This window comes from Alosa pseudoharengus, unplaced genomic scaffold (assembly GCF_046254945.1).
Source record: "Alosa pseudoharengus isolate Yale_2024_CS ecotype anadromous, Long Island Sound unplaced genomic scaffold, YU_APseudo_1.1 YU_APseudo_1.1_scf_5, whole genome shotgun sequence".
Classification (NCBI taxonomy): Eukaryota; Metazoa; Chordata; class Actinopteri; order Clupeiformes; family Clupeidae; genus Alosa; species Alosa pseudoharengus.
This window is the reverse complement of record NW_027468837.1, coordinates 13178512-13190847: the sequence shown is the minus strand read 5'-3', so window position 1 is coordinate 13190847 and position 12336 is coordinate 13178512. Positions and strand designations below refer to the sequence as shown.

The 12336-nt window shown below is 39.3% G+C and overlaps 23 non-coding genes across 23 annotated transcripts; all 23 read left to right on the top strand.

Annotated features, from left to right (window-relative positions):
• The first annotated feature begins 386 nt into the window (after positions 1–386).
• On the top strand, positions 387–470 carry trnal-uaa (transfer RNA leucine (anticodon UAA)). The gene has a single exon. It is a non-coding gene; the product is annotated as a tRNA-Leu (tRNA).
• Positions 471–930: 460 nt separating this feature from the next.
• trnal-uaa (transfer RNA leucine (anticodon UAA)) lies at positions 931–1013 on the top strand. Its single transcript has one exon. It is a non-coding gene; the product is annotated as a tRNA-Leu (tRNA).
• Positions 1014–1458: 445 nt separating this feature from the next.
• trnal-uaa (transfer RNA leucine (anticodon UAA)) lies at positions 1459–1542 on the top strand. Its single transcript has one exon. It is a non-coding gene; the product is annotated as a tRNA-Leu (tRNA).
• A 460-nt stretch (positions 1543–2002) lies between these two features.
• Positions 2003–2085, top strand: trnal-uaa (transfer RNA leucine (anticodon UAA)). The gene has a single exon. It is a non-coding gene; the product is annotated as a tRNA-Leu (tRNA).
• Positions 2086–2526: 441 nt separating this feature from the next.
• Positions 2527–2610, top strand: trnal-uaa (transfer RNA leucine (anticodon UAA)). The gene has a single exon. It is a non-coding gene; the product is annotated as a tRNA-Leu (tRNA).
• A 460-nt stretch (positions 2611–3070) lies between these two features.
• On the top strand, positions 3071–3153 carry trnal-uaa (transfer RNA leucine (anticodon UAA)). Its single transcript has one exon. It is a non-coding gene; the product is annotated as a tRNA-Leu (tRNA).
• Positions 3154–3594: 441 nt separating this feature from the next.
• On the top strand, positions 3595–3678 carry trnal-uaa (transfer RNA leucine (anticodon UAA)). The gene has a single exon. It is a non-coding gene; the product is annotated as a tRNA-Leu (tRNA).
• Positions 3679–4138: 460 nt separating this feature from the next.
• trnal-uaa (transfer RNA leucine (anticodon UAA)) lies at positions 4139–4225 on the top strand. The gene is given in 2 exon segments: positions 4139–4175; positions 4180–4225. It is a non-coding gene; the product is annotated as a tRNA-Leu (tRNA).
• Positions 4226–4666: 441 nt separating this feature from the next.
• trnal-uaa (transfer RNA leucine (anticodon UAA)) lies at positions 4667–4750 on the top strand. Its single transcript has one exon. It is a non-coding gene; the product is annotated as a tRNA-Leu (tRNA).
• A 460-nt stretch (positions 4751–5210) lies between these two features.
• Positions 5211–5293, top strand: trnal-uaa (transfer RNA leucine (anticodon UAA)). Its single transcript has one exon. It is a non-coding gene; the product is annotated as a tRNA-Leu (tRNA).
• A 441-nt stretch (positions 5294–5734) lies between these two features.
• trnal-uaa (transfer RNA leucine (anticodon UAA)) lies at positions 5735–5818 on the top strand. Its single transcript has one exon. It is a non-coding gene; the product is annotated as a tRNA-Leu (tRNA).
• A 460-nt stretch (positions 5819–6278) lies between these two features.
• Positions 6279–6361, top strand: trnal-uaa (transfer RNA leucine (anticodon UAA)). Its single transcript has one exon. It is a non-coding gene; the product is annotated as a tRNA-Leu (tRNA).
• Positions 6362–6802: 441 nt separating this feature from the next.
• trnal-uaa (transfer RNA leucine (anticodon UAA)) lies at positions 6803–6885 on the top strand. Its single transcript has one exon. It is a non-coding gene; the product is annotated as a tRNA-Leu (tRNA).
• A 460-nt stretch (positions 6886–7345) lies between these two features.
• Positions 7346–7428, top strand: trnal-uaa (transfer RNA leucine (anticodon UAA)). Its single transcript has one exon. It is a non-coding gene; the product is annotated as a tRNA-Leu (tRNA).
• Positions 7429–7857: 429 nt separating this feature from the next.
• On the top strand, positions 7858–7941 carry trnal-uaa (transfer RNA leucine (anticodon UAA)). Its single transcript has one exon. It is a non-coding gene; the product is annotated as a tRNA-Leu (tRNA).
• A 460-nt stretch (positions 7942–8401) lies between these two features.
• trnal-uaa (transfer RNA leucine (anticodon UAA)) lies at positions 8402–8484 on the top strand. Its single transcript has one exon. It is a non-coding gene; the product is annotated as a tRNA-Leu (tRNA).
• Positions 8485–8925: 441 nt separating this feature from the next.
• trnal-uaa (transfer RNA leucine (anticodon UAA)) lies at positions 8926–9009 on the top strand. Its single transcript has one exon. It is a non-coding gene; the product is annotated as a tRNA-Leu (tRNA).
• A 460-nt stretch (positions 9010–9469) lies between these two features.
• Positions 9470–9552, top strand: trnal-uaa (transfer RNA leucine (anticodon UAA)). Its single transcript has one exon. It is a non-coding gene; the product is annotated as a tRNA-Leu (tRNA).
• Positions 9553–9993: 441 nt separating this feature from the next.
• trnal-uaa (transfer RNA leucine (anticodon UAA)) lies at positions 9994–10077 on the top strand. The gene has a single exon. It is a non-coding gene; the product is annotated as a tRNA-Leu (tRNA).
• A 460-nt stretch (positions 10078–10537) lies between these two features.
• On the top strand, positions 10538–10620 carry trnal-uaa (transfer RNA leucine (anticodon UAA)). The gene has a single exon. It is a non-coding gene; the product is annotated as a tRNA-Leu (tRNA).
• A 441-nt stretch (positions 10621–11061) lies between these two features.
• Positions 11062–11144, top strand: trnal-uaa (transfer RNA leucine (anticodon UAA)). Its single transcript has one exon. It is a non-coding gene; the product is annotated as a tRNA-Leu (tRNA).
• A 460-nt stretch (positions 11145–11604) lies between these two features.
• On the top strand, positions 11605–11687 carry trnal-uaa (transfer RNA leucine (anticodon UAA)). Its single transcript has one exon. It is a non-coding gene; the product is annotated as a tRNA-Leu (tRNA).
• Positions 11688–12116: 429 nt separating this feature from the next.
• Positions 12117–12199, top strand: trnal-uaa (transfer RNA leucine (anticodon UAA)). Its single transcript has one exon. It is a non-coding gene; the product is annotated as a tRNA-Leu (tRNA).
• Positions 12200–12336: the final 137 nt, after the last annotated feature.

Sequence of the window (12336 nt, the reverse complement as noted above, 5' to 3'; positions counted from 1 at the left end):
ACACCATTACTTTCATGTTCTGCATGCCATACATCTGTGGCTCTGGTGCATTGTGGCCAATGTTATAGGTCCTCCTTCAAAGCACAACATGTGCTGCCACAGCCCAAACCACAAGCAGAATTATAATTTTTTGTACACACACAAAAATTCCAATGCAGTCCTGCAAGATACAAAAACAACAACACAGAAGCTGCTTAACCGCACGTGCCGCATGTTGTACCCGGGATCCATAAAGGCCCTCTTGATAGAATGACATCTCCATCAAGAGAGACATACTCAGATATATAAGTCAAATGTCCTCTTTTGTACAAACTATTTCTTTGGCTGAAAATGGTTGCTATATGTACATGACAATGATGTCATCACTTGATTTTTCAAGTTTGAGCACCAGGATGGCCGAGTGGTTAAGGCGTTGGACTTAAGATCCAATGGACGTATGTCCTCGTGGGTTTCGAACCCCACTCCTGGTAACGGTCTTAATGCTGAACAGTGACACTGCAATGATAAGCCTGACGAATTAAATGCAACTGATTGAACGGCTTCTCTGTGGATTATAATTACTCATATATGGAAATATTAAAACTAAAGGCAGCCTTAAACACTAGTGGAAAAACCTCTACATCAAGAGGGATTAACTCGCATATATCTGTCATCAAATGTCCTTTTTGTACAAATGGTTCTTTAGGCTACAACATTTCCCCCAAAAAAGTCAAACTTAAGGCCAAGAAATGAATAACTAATTTCTTTAAAATGGAAATTATTTCTAACAAAATGTAAAGGTCAATTACAAAAAATATCTCAAGCAAAAATCTATTAGGAATAAAAACTCTTATGCGCTAAGGGTTTACAAGTGACAATAAAAGACATGGTTCAAAATGGTTTATACATTACATGATAATGAACTCATCACTTGTGTTCACAGGTACAAGCACCAGGATGGCCGAGTGGTTAAGGCGTTGGACTTAAGATCCAATGGACGTATGTCCTCGTGGGTTCGAACCCCACTCCTGGTAACTATCTTAATGGTGCAGAGGCTGGGACAACCATGATTATTGAATTGCAACTAACACACCATTACTTTCATGTTCTGCATGCCATACATCTGTGGCTCTGGTGCATTGTGGCCAATGTTATAGGTCCTCCTTCAAAGCACAACATGTGCTGCCACAGCCCAAACCACAAGCAGAATTATAATTTTTTGTACACACACAAAAATTCCAATGCAGTCCTGCAAGATACAAAAACAACAACACAGAAGCTGCTTAACCGCACGTGCCGCATGTTGTACCCGGGATCGATCCATAAAGGCCCTCTTGATAGAATGACATCTCCATCAAGAGAGACATACTCAGATATATAAGTCAAATGTCCTCTTTTGTACAAATGATTTCTTTGGCTGAAAATGGTTGCTATATGTACATGACAATGATGTCATCACTTGATTTTTCAAGTTTGAGCACCAGGATGGCCGAGTGGTTAAGGCGTTGGACTTAAGATCCAATGGACGTATGTCCTCGTGGGTTTCGAACCCCACTCCTGGTAACGGTCTTAATGCTGAACAGTGACACTGCAATGATAAGCCTGACGAATTAAATGCAACTGATTGAACGGCTTCTCTGTGGATTATAATTACTCATATATGGAAATATTAAAACTAAAGGCAGCCTTAAACACTAGTGGAAAAACCTCTACATCAAGAGGGATTAACTCGCATATATCTGTCATCAAATGTCCTTTTTGTACAAATGGTTCTTTAGGCTACAACATTTCCCCCAAAAAAGTCAAACTTAAGGCCAAGAAATGAATAACTAATTTCTTTAAAATGGAAATTATTTCTAACAAAATGTAAAGGTCAATTACAAAAAATATCTCAAGCAAAAATCTATTAGGAATAAAAACTCTTATGCGCTAAGGGTTTACAAGTGACAATAAAAGACATGGTTCAAAATGGTTTATACATTACATGATAATGAACTCATCACTTGTGTTCACAGGTACAAGCACCAGGATGGCCGAGTGGTTAAGGCGTTGGACTTAAGATCCAATGGACGTATGTCCTCGTGGGTTCGAACCCCACTCCTGGTAACTATCTTAATGGTGCAGAGGCTGGGACAACCATGATTATTGAATTGCAACTAACACACCATTACTTTCATGTTCTGCATGCCATACATCTGTGGCTCTGGTGCATTGTGGCCAATGTTATAGGTCCTCCTTCAAAGCACAACATGTGCTGCCACAGCCCAAACCACAAGCAGAATTATAATTTTTTGTACACACACAAAAATTCCAATGCAGTCCTGCAAGATACAAAAACAACAACACAGAAGCTGCTTAACCGCACGTGCCGCATGTTGTACCCGGGATCCATAAAGGCCCTCTTGATAGAATGACATCTCCATCAAGAGAGACATACTCAGATATATAAGTCAAATGTCCTCTTTTGTACAAATGATTTCTTTGGCTGAAAATGGTTGCTATATGTACATGACAATGATGTCATCACTTGATTTTTCAAGTTTGAGCACCAGGATGGCCGAGTGGTTAAGGCGTTGGACTTAAGATCCAATGGACGTATGTCCTCGTGGGTTTCGAACCCCACTCCTGGTAACGGTCTTAATGCTGAACAGTGACACTGCAATGATAAGCCTAACGAATTAAATGCAACTGATTGAACGGCTTCTCTGTGGATTATAATTACTCATAAATGGAAATATTAAAACTAAAGGCAGCCTTAAACACTAGTGGAAAAACCTCTACATCAAGAGGGATTAACTCGCATATATCTGTCATCAAATGTCCTTTTTGTACAAATGGTTCTTTAGGCTACAACATTTCCCCCAAAAAAGTCAAACTTAAGGCCAAGAAATGAATAACTAATTTCTTTAAAATGGAAATTATTTCTAACAAAATGTAAAGGTCAATTACAAAAAATATCTCAAGCAAAAATCTATTAGGAATAAAAACTCTTATGCGCTAAGGGTTTACAAGTGACAATAAAAGACATGGTTCAAAATGGTTTATACATTACATGATAATGAACTCATCACTTGTGTTCACAGGTACAAGCACCAGGATGGCCGAGTGGTTAAGGCGTTGGACTTAAGATCCAATGGACGTATGTCCTCGTGGGTTCGAACCCCACTCCTGGTAACTATCTTAATGGTGCAGAGGCTGGGACAACCATGATTATTGAATTGCAACTAACACACCATTACTTTCATGTTCTGCATGCCATACATCTGTGGCTCTGGTGCATTGTGGCCAATGTTATAGGTCCTCCTTCAAAGCACAACATGTGCTGCCACAGCCCAAACCACAAGCAGAATTATAATTTTTTGTACACACACAAAAATTCCAATGCAGTCCTGCAAGATACAAAAACAACAACACAGAAGCTGCTTAACCGCACGTGCCGCATGTTGTACCCGGGATCCATAAAGGCCCTCTTGATAGAATGACATCTCCATCAAGAGAGACATACTCAGATATATAAGTCAAATGTCCTCTTTTGTACAAACTATTTCTTTGGCTGAAAATGGTTGCTATATGTACATGACAATGATGTCATCACTTGATTTTTCAAGTTTGAGCACCAGGATGGCCGAGTGGTTAAGGCGTTGGACTTAAGATCCAATGGATGTATGTCCTCGTGGGTTTCGAACCCCACTCCTGGTAACGGTCTTAATGCTGAACAGTGACACTGCAATGATAAGCCTGACGAATTAAATGCAACTGATTGAACGGCTTCTCTGTGGATTATAATTACTCATATATGGAAATATTAAAACTAAAGGCAGCCTTAAACACTAGTGGAAAAACCTCTACATCAAGAGGGATTAACTCGCATATATCTGTCATCAAATGTCCTTTTTGTACAAATGGTTCTTTAGGCTACAACATTTCCCCCAAAAAAGTCAAACTTAAGGCCAAGAAATGAATAACTAATTTCTTTAAAATGGAAATTATTTCTAACAAAATGTAAAGGTCAATTACAAAAAATATCTCAAGCAAAAATCTATTAGGAATAAAAACTCTTATGCGCTAAGGGTTTACAAGTGACAATAAAAGACATGGTTCAAAATGGTTTATACATTACATGATAATGAACTCATCACTTGTGTTCACAGGTACAAGCACCAGGATGGCCGAGTGGTTAAGGCGTTGGACTTAAGATCGATCCAATGGACGCATGTCCTCGTGGGTTCGAACCCCACTCCTGGTAACTATCTTAATGGTGCAGAGGTTGGGACAACCATGATTATTGAATTGCAACTAACACACCATTACTTTCATGTTCTGCATGCCATACATCTGTGGCTCTGGTGCATTGTGGCCAATGTTATAGGTCCTCCTTCAAAGCACAACATGGGCTGCCACAGCCCAAACCACAAGCAGAATTATAATTTTTTGTACACACACAAAAATTCCAATGCAGTCCTGCAAGATACAAAAACAACAACACAGAAGCTGCTTAACCGCACGTGCCGCATGTTGTACCCGGGATCCATAAAGGCCCTCTTGATAGAATGACATCTCCATCAAGAGAGACATACTCAGATATATAAGTCAAATGTCCTCTTTTGTACAAACGATTTCTTTGGCTGAAAATGGTTGCTATATGTACATGACAATGATGTCATCACTTGATTTTTCAAGTTTGAGCACCAGGATGGCCGAGTGGTTAAGGCGTTGGACTTAAGATCCAATGGACGTATGTCCTCGTGGGTTTCAAACCCCACTCCTGGTAACGGTCTTAATGCTGAACAGTGACACTGCAATGATAAGCCTGACGAATTAAATGCAACTGATTGAACGGCTTCTCTGTGGATTATAATTACTCATAAATGGAAATATTAAAACTAAAGGCAGCCTTAAACACTAGTGGAAAAACCTCTACATCAAGAGGGATTAACTCGCATATATCTGTCATCAAATGTCCTTTTTGTACAAATGGTTCTTTAGGCTACAACATTTCCCCCAAAAAAGTCAAACTTAAGGCCAAGAAATGAATAACTAATTTCTTTAAAATGGAAATTATTTCTAACAAAATGTAAAGGTCAATTACAAAAAATATCTCAAGCAAAAATCTATTAGGAATAAAAACTCTTATGCGCTAAGGGTTTACAAGTGACAATAAAAGACATGGTTCAAAATGGTTTATACATTACATGATAATGAACTCATCACTTGTGTTCACAGGTACAAGCACCAGGATGGCCGAGTGGTTAAGGCGTTGGACTTAAGATCCAATGGACGTATGTCCTCGTGGGTTCGAACCCCACTCCTGGTAACTATCTTAATGGTGCAGAGGTTGGGACAACCATGATTATTGAATTGCAACTAACACACCATTACTTTCATGTTCTGCATGCCATACATCTGTGGCTCTGGTGCATTGTGGCCAATGTTATAGGTCCTCCTTCAAAGCACAACATGTGCTGCCACAGCCCAAACCACAAGCAGAATTATAATTTTTTGTACACACACAAAAATTCCAATGCAGTCCTGCAAGATACAAAAACAACAACACAGAAGCTGCTTAACCGCACGTGCCGCATGTTGTACCCGGGATCCATAAAGGCCCTCTTGATAGAATGACATCTCCATCAAGAGAGACATACTCAGATATATAAGTCAAATGTCCTCTTTTGTACAAACGATTTCTTTGGCTGAAAATGGTTGCTATATGTACATGACAATGATGTCATCACTTGATTTTTCAAGTTTGAGCACCAGGATGGCCGAGTGGTTAAGGCGTTGGACTTAAGATCCAATGGACGTATGTCCTCGTGGGTTTCAAACCCCACTCCTGGTAACGGTCTTAATGCTGAACAGTGACACTGCAATGATAAGCCTGACGAATTAAATGCAACTGATTGAACGGCTTCTCTGTGGATTATAATTACTCATAAATGGAAATATTAAAACTAAAGGCAGCCTTAAACACTAGTGGAAAAACCTCTACATCAAGAGGGATTAACTCGCATATATCTGTCATCAAATGTCCTTTTTGTACAAATGGTTCTTTAGGCTACAACATTTCCCCCAAAAAAGTCAAACTTAAGGCCAAGAAATGAATAACTAATTTCTTTAAAATGGAAATTATTTCTAACAAAATGTAAAGGTCAATTACAAAAAATATCTCAAGCAAAAATCTATTAGGAATAAAAACTCTTATGCGCTAAGGGTTTACAAGTGACAATAAAAAACATGGTTCAAAATGGTTTATACATTACATGATAATGAACTCATCACTTGTGTTCACAGGTACAAGCACCAGGATGGCCGAGTGGTTAAGGCGTTGGACTTAAGATCCAATGGACGTATGTCCTCGTGGGTTCGAACCCCACTCCTGGTAACTATCTTAATGGTGCAGAGGCTGGGACAACCATGATTATTGAATTGCAACTAACACACCATTACTTTCATGTTCTGCATGCCATACATCTGTGGCTCTGGTGCATTGTGGCCAATGTTATAGGTCCTCCTTCAAAGCACAGCATGTGCTGCCACAGCCCAATCCACAAGCAGAATTATAATTGTTTGTACACACACAAAAATTCCAATGCAGTCCTGCAAGATACAAAAACAACAACACAGAAGCTGCTTAACCGCACGTGCCGCATGTTGTACCAGGGATCCATAAAGGCCCTCTTGATAGAATGACATCTCCATCAAGAGAGACATACTCAGATATATAAGTCAAATGTCCTCTTTTGTACAAACGATTTCTTTGGCTTAAAATGGTTGCTATATGTACATGACAATGATGTCATCACTTGATTTTTCAAGTTTGAGCAACAGGATGGCCGAGTGGTTAAGGCGTTGGACTTAAGATCCAATGGATGTATGTCCTCGTGGGTTCGAACCCCACTCCTGGTAACGGTCTTAATGCTGAACAGTGACACGGCAATGATGAGCCTGACGAATTAAATGCAACTGATTGAACGGCTTCTCTGTGGATTATAATTACTCATAAACGGAAATATTAAAACTAAAGGCAGCCTTAAACACTAGTGGAAAAACCTCTACATCAAGAGGGATTAACTTGCATATATCTGTCATCAAATGTCCTTTTTGTACAAATGGTTCTTTAGGCTACAACATTTCCCCCAAAAAAGTCAAACTTAAGGCAAAGAAATGAATAACTAATTTCTTTAAAATGGAAATTATTTCTAACAAAATGTAAAGGTCAATTACAAAAAATATCTCAAGCAAAAATCTATTAGGAATAAAAACTCTTATGCGCTAAGGGTTTACAAGTGACAATAAAAGACATGGTTCAAAATGGTTTATACATTACATGATAATGAACTCATCACTTGTGTTCACAGGTACAAGCACCAGGATGGCCGAGTGGTTAAGGCGTTGGACTTAAGATCCAATGGACGTATGTCCTCGTGGGTTCGAACCCCACTCCTGGTAACTATCTTAATGGTGCAGAGGCTGGGACAACCATGATTATTGAATTGCAACTAACACACCATTACTTTCATGTTCTGCATGCCATACATCTGTGGCTCTGGTGCATTGTGGCCAATGTTATAGGTCCTCCTTCAAAGCACAACATGTGCTACCACAAGCAGAATTATAATTTTTTGTACACACACAAAAATTCCAATGCAGTCCTGCAAGATACAAAAACAACAACACAGAAGCTGCTTAACCGCACGTGCCGCATGTTGTACCCGGGATCCATAAAGGCCCTCTTGATAGAATGACATCTCCATCAAGAGAGACATACTCAGATATATAAGTCAAATGTCCTCTTTTGTACAAACGATTTCTTTGGCTGAAAATGGTTGCTATATGTACATGACAATGATGTCATCACTTGATTTTTCAAGTTTGAGCACCAGGATGGCCGAGTGGTTAAGGCGTTGGACTTAAGATCCAATGGACGTATGTCCTCGTGGGTTTCAAACCCCACTCCTGGTAACGGTCTTAATGCTGAACAGTGACACTGCAATGATGAGCCTGACGAATTAAATGCAACTGATTGAACGGCTTCTCTGTGGATTATAATTACTCATAAACGGAAATACTAAAACTAAAGGCAGCCTTAAACACTAGTGGAAAAACCTCTACATCAAGAGGGATTAACTCGCATATATCTGTCATCAAATGTCCTTTTTGTACAAATGGTTCTTTAGGCTACAACATTTCCCCCAAAAAAGTCAAACTTAAGGCCAAGAAATGAATAACTAATTTCTTTAAAATGGAAATTATTTCTAACAAAATGTAAAGGTCAATTACAAAAAATATCTCAAGCAAAAATCTATTAGGAATAAAAACTCTTATGCGCTAAGGGTTTACAAGTGACAATAAAAGACATGGTTCAAAATGGTTTATACATTACATGATAATGAACTCATCACTTGTGTTCACAGGTACAAGCACCAGGATGGCCGAGTGGTTAAGGCGTTGGACTTAAGATCCAATGGACGTATGTCCTCGTGGGTTCGAACCCCACTCCTGGTAACTATCTTAATGGTGCAGAGGCTGGGACAACCATGATTATTGAATTGCAACTAACACACCATTACTTTCATGTTCTGCATGCCATACATCTGTGGCTCTGGTGCATTGTGGCCAATGTTATAGGTCCTCCTTCAAAGCACAACATGTGCTGCCACAGCCCAAACCACAAGCAGAATTATAATTTTTTGTACACACACAAAAATTCCAATGCAGTCCTGCAAGATACAAAAACAACAACACAGAAGCTGCTTAACCGCACGTGCCGCATGTTGTACCCGGGATCCATAAAGGCCCTCTTGATAGAATGACATCTCCATCAAGAGAGACATACTCAGATATATAAGTCAAATGTCCTCTTTTGTACAAACGATTTCTTTGGCTGAAAATGGTTGCTATATGTACATGACAATGATGTCATCACTTGATTTTTCAAGTTTGAGCACCAGGATGGCCGAGTGGTTAAGGCGTTGGACTTAAGATCCAATGGACGTATGTCCTCGTGGGTTTCAAACCCCACTCCTGGTAACGGTCTTAATGCTGAACAGTGACACTGCAATGATAAGCCTGACGAATTAAATGCAACTGATTGAACGGCTTCTCTGTGGATTATAATTACTCATAAATGGAAATATTAAAACTAAAGGCAGCCTTAAACACTAGTGGAAAAACCTCTACATCAAGAGGGATTAACTCGCATATATCTGTCATCAAATGTCCTTTTTGTACAAATGGTTCTTTAGGCTACAACATTTCCCCCAAAAAAGTCAAACTTAAGGCCAAGAAATGAATAACTAATTTCTTTAAAATGGAAATTATTTCTAACAAAATGTAAAGGTCAATTACAAAAAATATCTCAAGCAAAAATCTATTAGGAATAAAAACTCTTATGCGCTAAGGGTTTACAAGTGACAATAAAAGACATGGTTCAAAATGGTTTATACATTACATGATAATGAACTCATCACTTGTGTTCACAGGTACAAGCACCAGGATGGCCGAGTGGTTAAGGCGTTGGACTTAAGATCCAATGGACGTATGTCCTCGTGGGTTCGAACCCCACTCCTGGTAACTATCTTAATGGTGCAGAGGTTGGGACAACCATGATTATTGAATTGCAACTAACACACCATTACTTTCATGTTCTGCATGCCATACATCTGTGGCTCTGGTGCATTGTGGCCAATGTTATAGGTCCTCCTTCAAAGCACAACATGTGCTGCCACAGCCCAAACCACAAGCAGAATTATAATTTTTTGTACACACACAAAAATTCCAATGCAGTCCTGCAAGATACAAAAACAACAACACAGAAGCTGCTTAACCGCACGTGCCGCATGTTGTACCCGGGATCCATAAAGGCCCTCTTGATAGAATGACATCTCCATCAAGAGAGACATACTCAGATATATAAGTCAAATGTCCTCTTTTGTACAAACGATTTCTTTGGCTGAAAATGGTTGCTATATGTACATGACAATGATGTCATCACTTGATTTTTCAAGTTTGAGCACCAGGATGGCCGAGTGGTTAAGGCGTTGGACTTAAGATCCAATGGACGTATGTCCTCGTGGGTTTCAAACCCCACTCCTGGTAACGGTCTTAATGCTGAACAGTGACACTGCAATGATAAGCCTGACGAATTAAATGCAACTGATTGAACGGCTTCTCTGTGGATTATAATTACTCATAAATGGAAATATTAAAACTAAAGGCAGCCTTAAACACTAGTGGAAAAACCTCTACATCAAGAGGGATTAACTCGCATATATCTGTCATCAAATGTCCTTTTTGTACAAATGGTTCTTTAGGCTACAACATTTCCCCCAAAAAAGTCAAACTTAAGGCCAAGAAATGAATAACTAATTTCTTTAAAATGGAAATTATTTCTAACAAAATGTAAAGGTCAATTACAAAAAATATCTCAAGCAAAAATCTATTAGGAATAAAAACTCTTATGCGCTAAGGGTTTACAAGTGACAATAAAAAACATGGTTCAAAATGGTTTATACATTACATGATAATGAACTCATCACTTGTGTTCACAGGTACAAGCACCAGGATGGCCGAGTGGTTAAGGCGTTGGACTTAAGATCCAATGGACGTATGTCCTCGTGGGTTCGAACCCCACTCCTGGTAACTATCTTAATGGTGCAGAGGCTGGGACAACCATGATTATTGAATTGCAACTAACACACCATTACTTTCATGTTCTGCATGCCATACATCTGTGGCTCTGGTGCATTGTGGCCAATGTTATAGGTCCTCCTTCAAAGCACAGCATGTGCTGCCACAGCCCAATCCACAAGCAGAATTATAATTGTTTGTACACACACAAAAATTCCAATGCAGTCCTGCAAGATACAAAAACAACAACACAGAAGCTGCTTAACCGCACGTGCCGCATGTTGTACCAGGGATCCATAAAGGCCCTCTTGATAGAATGACATCTCCATCAAGAGAGACATACTCAGATATATAAGTCAAATGTCCTCTTTTGTACAAACGATTTCTTTGGCTTAAAATGGTTGCTATATGTACATGACAATGATGTCATCACTTGATTTTTCAAGTTTGAGCAACAGGATGGCCGAGTGGTTAAGGCGTTGGACTTAAGATCCAATGGATGTATGTCCTCGTGGGTTCGAACCCCACTCCTGGTAACGGTCTTAATGCTGAACAGTGACACGGCAATGATGAGCCTGACGAATTAAATGCAACTGATTGAACGGCTTCTCTGTGGATTATAATTACTCATAAACGGAAATATTAAAACTAAAGGCAGCCTTAAACACTAGTGGAAAAACCTCTACATCAAGAGGGATTAACTTGCATATATCTGTCATCAAATGTCCTTTTTGTACAAATGGTTCTTTAGGCTACAACATTTCCCCCAAAAAAGTCAAACTTAAGGCAAAGAAATGAATAACTAATTTCTTTAAAATGGAAATTATTTCTAACAAAATGTAAAGGTCAATTACAAAAAATATCTCAAGCAAAAATCTATTAGGAATAAAAACTCTTATGCGCTAAGGGTTTACAAGTGACAATAAAAGACATGGTTCAAAATGGTTTATACATTACATGATAATGAACTCATCACTTGTGTTCACAGGTACAAGCACCAGGATGGCCGAGTGGTTAAGGCGTTGGACTTAAGATCCAATGGACGTATGTCCTCGTGGGTTCGAACCCCACTCCTGGTAACTATCTTAATGGTGCAGAGGCTGGGACAACCATGATTATTGAATTGCAACTAACACACCATTACTTTCATGTTCTGCATGCCATACATCTGTGGCTCTGGTGCATTGTGGCCAATGTTATAGGTCCTCCTTCAAAGCACAACATGTGCTACCACAAGCAGAATTATAATTTTTTGTACACACACAAAAATTCCAATGCAGTCCTGCAAGATACAAAAACAACAACACAGAAGCTGCTTAACCGCACGTGCCGCATGTTGTACCCGGGATCCATAAAGGCCCTCTTGATAGAATGACATCTCCATCAAGAGAGACATACTCAGATATATAAGTCAAATGTCCTCTTTTGTACAAACGATTTCTTTGGCTGAAAATGGTTGCTATATGTACATGACAATGATGTCATCACTTGATTTTTCAAGTTTGAGCACCAGGATGGCCGAGTGGTTAAGGCGTTGGACTTAAGATCCAATGGACGTATGTCCTCGTGGGTTCGAACCCCACTCCTGGTAACGGTCTTAATGCTGAACAGTGACACTGCAATGATGAGCCTGACGAATTAAATGCAACTGATTGAACGGCTTCTCTGTGGATTATAATTACTCATAAACGGAAATACTAAAACTAAAGGCAGCCTTAAACACTAGTG